General features: G+C 57.1%; 1 pseudogene; it reads left to right on the plus strand.

The window, feature by feature from the left end:
- The first annotated feature begins 956 nt into the window (after positions 1 to 956).
- Positions 957 to 4,864, plus strand: part of LOC102864900 — a 26,659-nt pseudogene continuing 22,751 nt past the window's right edge.

Consider the following 4,864-nt stretch of genomic DNA (forward strand, 5'->3'; position numbering starts at 1 on the left):
GCGGGATGAGGGGCTTGGGGTCCCACAGGGGATGAGATGAGGGGCTTGGGGTCCCACAGGGGGTGGGATGAGGGACTTGGGGTCACCCAGGGGGCGGGATGAGAGGGCTGGGCATCCCACAGGCAGGGGGATGAGGGGCCTGACTGGGGTCCTTTTGTTATTTTACTGTCCTTGGCATGAAAAGAACAATCCTCGCACCTGGACTGACAGACAACATGGTGACGAGAGAGAAATGACAGAAGGTGTCAAGGGTCTCATCCCACCTGGATTCACAATTGATACCCAGTGGCCAGGAAATCAAATGGCACAGAGCTTTGGGCAGATCCGCTGCAGAGACCGTGTTAGATGCTCAAGGCGAGGACGTCACTTGGAAGACTAAGGGGCACCTGACTCCAGCATGGTTCCCCCAGTCACCTCCCTGCGTGTGAGAGCTGGGCAGTGAGCAAGGAAGACAGAGGCAGGGAGAGGGGCCTCACCACACTGGCGGGGAAGAACAAGGCGGTGTGTCTTGGAGCGCTCCTGGACGCAAAGCGGACGAAGGCTCGTCTGACGTTCTTCGGGCATGGTGCTGGGCAGGGTCTTCCACGGAGGGGCCATCGTGCTTGGACGGGCAGAGGTTCAGCACAAGCGGGAAGGCCCTGGATGAGGACAGACACAGTGACTGCGGCAGTGGGTTCCGGTGTTTGGGGCCTGGTGAGGATGGGACAGGGTTCAGATCTGCTGTTCACAGGGTCCATCTGAGTCATGCTCGACTTGACGGCATCTAACAACAACAACCACCGGAAGAATGAACAAGCCATCCTTGGAAGAAGTTCAGCCAGCTTGCTTCTTAGAGGGGGGACCTCCCTCATGTATTTGGGGGTGAGCCAGGAGGGGCCGGTCACTGGGAAAGAGCATCGTGCTTGGAAGCAGAGGGCTAGAGGAGAGGAAGATCCCAATGGAGCGGGGCCGGCAGCATGCCCACCATGGGTCGGAGCCTGGCAGAGGCTGCGAGGGTGACACAGGGCTGGCCAGGGCTTCGTTGCATGGGTCACACTGAGCTGGGACTGACCCTGTGACATGTGACAACAACACACTGTGATGAATGTTTCTGGGCTGTGGGGACGTGAACCTGGGAAGCAGGCGAAGTGCTGGGCAGGCAGGGCGTGGGATTCAAGAGCTAGCATGTGAGCTCCCGCCAAGGTCACTGGCCTGCTGACGGACAGAGACAGAGACCGCTTTGCTTTTGCTTTCATGTCACCATCTGCCCCACCGCACCCTCCTGTCTGCCCACCTGGTGTCTGAAAGGTCATGTGTGTCCTTGGGGGGCTGGGGTTGGGGGTCCCAGCAGGAATCTGTCCACACAGCTCTGTGTGGGTTGGACCCCAGTGTCCACCTGTAGGTGAGTCTCCCCTGGATCCCTAGGAGTGATGTGGACAGAAGTGGTGTCCAGCAGTCTTTGTACCTCTGGAGTCCCCAAGTCCACAGCCAAAGACTGACCCCACATCTGCTGCCCCACTTGTGCAGGGTGCTAAATGAGCTGCCTGCCATCCTAAATCCCCAGCTTCCTGACCCTGCAGCTCAAGTCATAGGGCACAGGACCCAGCAGGGACGAGGCTGCACAGTGGTGAACAGTCAGGGCCAGAACGGCCTCTGGGGGTGGAGTCCAGCCGTCTGACGGGTTATATGCCTTCACTTACCAAAAGCATCCATCCTCCCAGCACAGACTGCCAGCTCAGAGGCTGCATGGACAGAGGCCAGGACCGGACATCCCCCAACAGCCCACAGAAGACAGCACTGCAGTTCTAGGCAGCCTCAAGGGTGCTTGGATGGGTGCAAAGGACCCCAAGATGGGTTGATGGCACGGAGGTCTGGGGGCTTTTATGGGTGCCTGGCAGAGCCCCCTTCGTGGCCGCCAGCTGGCCCCAGCACCTGCCTCTGTTTGCACAAGCCCCTCCCGGAGGGGCGTAATCTCCGCTTTGATGGCCGCACAGGGCCCTGCCAGTGGACTGCAATGTGTGAACAAACGCATCATTGTGCCTGCCTGCTGAGGACGCTCGGTTAATGGTTAAGCCGGGGAAAGGGGTCAGGCTGGTCTGCAGCTGAACTGGGGGACAGGTCTGGATAGACACTGGGGTCCCTGCGCTTGCACCAGGGCCACTGATGTGCAAAGGGGCTGGCAGTGTCCCCCGCTGCCCGGAACCTATCCCCACATGCAGAGGCCACGCAGGCCCAGGGTGTCGGGGCCTTTTCCTGGTCCTTTGTAGGATCAGGAGCCAGACCTGAGCTGGGAGGGGAGTTACAGGTAAGCCCAGTGAGGCCTAGAAAAGGCAGGGGTCCCGGGGGTGCTGAGAACCTTGGTGGTACGAGGAAGCTCTGGTGCCACTTGGCACTGGCTCAGCTCCCACTGGGCTTCCTGAGGCTGAAGGGTCAGCCTGCTCCAGCCACACTCTGCTGCTAGCCGCTCTGCTGAGGCCGTAAGCCCCCTCCTTCCAACCTCGGGCTGACCTCTCTAACCCAAACAAGAGGGCAAACCTGGCCAATCCCCACCATGGTGTTCCCTGTCCCTAATTTGCATCGTCCCACCCCCAAGGGGCCATATACCTTGTGTTCCTGATTAGCAGGTATCCAGGCCCTGGTGGACGCAGACACCTCACATGTCTGCTCTGGTGCTGGATGAGAGTAGCAATGACCACAGCCGGCAGAGCCGCGCCAAGGTCACTCACTGCAGCCCGTCCGCGGCCAAGACCTGTGCGTTCTTGATGCTGCCACGTAATCCACACTCCAGGTCATGGTCTGATCTTCATCAGACCTTCTTGGTTTCCAGCAGGAAAGCTGGACCGTCTGTGTCACAGTTTGTTGACGCGTTTTCTTCAAGCCTGGTTCCCTCGTTGTCATAGTGCCTGGTGTCCTGCAGTGTCTGCTCAGCACAGATTTAACAGGGATGAGAGGCTGGGAGGCCGAGCACACCTCTATGTGTTTTAAACCACGAAGTATCCCCTTCTTCTGTCCAAATGACGGCTTCTCGATCTCTGCAGTTCCATGTGGGCACCGTTAAGGGTGCTGGGGTTCTCCGTCCGCACAATACTTTACACAGTTTATCAGGAGGCACAGCCAGAGGCCGCTGCATAGTCAACAGAATGCTGATAAACTTCCTTCTGGAGTCTGCGCTCAGCCAAGATCCAGCTCACATCGGCAGCGGTGGTCCTCATCCCACGGCCTCTTCTGAACCCAGCTTGAATGTGTGGCTGCAATCTTTTTGTTTTTACATTGTCTTCAGCGAAATTGTACCTGTGTATGATCCTGACGGGGCTGTTGTCCAGCGTCTGCTTTCTGCTGCATTTGGAGTGGGCACGGCTGGGCCTCTCCCAGCTGGCAGGCCTGTGAATCCTGGCTGCCCGGCACCACTTGTTGGGACAGCTCAGTACCCGGGGCCTTATTTTTTGTCAGTGTCACTGAAATTCTCCCTTCAGCACTGTCAGGTCTGGTCATGCGCGGCCTCTGGAAGTGGCTGGACAGCAGCCAGACTTTTCAGCCAGGGACTCGGACTACTCCTTCCCTGTCCAGCCTTTTCAGTCAGAGATTGCACACCCCTTCCATGTCCAGCCCTTTCACTCAGGGACTGCACACCCTTCCACATTTGTTTTCTTTTTTTGCCATTTTCAATGTTTTTGCTCATAGAATCCTTCACTGTTGGAATTCAGGGCTGGACACTTCTTCCAGTTCTTTCCACCTGAGCAACGCAGAGTGAGTCCCTCCCCCTGGGTTCCTAGCCCACGGCCCTGACTCCTCGGCCCGAACTCACTCAGCTGCCCTCTGACGTCCTCTGACAGGGCACCTGCTTCGTATCCATCTCCCCACTCACTCCACGGCGACGCTTTGATGAGCAAGTGTCAGAGTCTCATGTTCTCTGGTTTTGGGGTGTTTTTCCTTTTTTTAAAAAAAATTCATTTCAATGAACATCTACAGAGATTTTGGATTTCCATTCATTCATTGTTGCACTTTTCACCCTGCCCACCCCACCCCCACCCCCAGTTCGCTCTTCTCCTTGAAAAGCAAAAGAAAAACTCCTTCATTGGTACATAACACCCTCCGCAAACCCCCACCCCCACCCCCTTCCCGAGTATACTCCACTCTACAACCCTCATTCCAGACTTATGAGAATCATAATGCCCTAAAATATATTACTTTTAAACTATTCTCTCCCTCATCGGCTTCAATGCAGTAAACATATTGTGTTTTCTGGTTTTTCTAGCTGTTTTCTTTCTGAGATTTACCGATGTTTCCTGTTTCTGTTTCCAGCTTGAGCAGTTTCAGAGCCTGCTTTCCACCCCAGAAGGTCGCCCACTCCCGCCAGCGTCAGCCCCTGGTGAACTGCACAGTCCACACGTCCCTCCATCAGGACCACGTACTGGCTCACAGGCGGCAGCCAAGTCACAGACCAGACCTCCCGAGATGGCGCCCCCAGACCCAGGCCTGACAGAGTGGACAGAGCTGGCAGAGAGGGCCCAGACAGGTGCCCTCGGCCCGAGGGTCAGAACCAGCGTCAGAGGAGCCGCTGGGGCAGAGCCCTGCCGTGAGCTCATGGAGCAGCCGTCTCAAAGCGCTAAGTGCGGGTGACCTCAAGGACAGGGACGCAGCACCAGAGGCCCTGCCACCGGCGTCACCTGTGCAGGTGGAAGTCAAGCTGCCAGGGAGCCCCCGGGCCTCTTCAGGGTCTCTTCTGACGGCCGCTTTTACCTTCCTTCCTTCCTTCCTTCGTTCCTTCCTTCGTTCCTTCCTTCCTTCCTTCCTTCGTTCCTTCTTTCGTTCCTTCGTTCCTTCCTTCCTTCCTTCGTTCCTTCCTTCCTTCCTTCCTCCTTCCTTTCTCCTTCCTCCCTTCCTT

Source organism: Elephantulus edwardii, unplaced genomic scaffold (genome assembly GCF_000299155.1).
Source record: "Elephantulus edwardii isolate Elephantulus edwardi_28Jun2011 unplaced genomic scaffold, EleEdw1.0 scaffold00126, whole genome shotgun sequence".
NCBI lineage: Eukaryota > Metazoa > Chordata > Mammalia > Macroscelidea > Macroscelididae > Elephantulus > Elephantulus edwardii.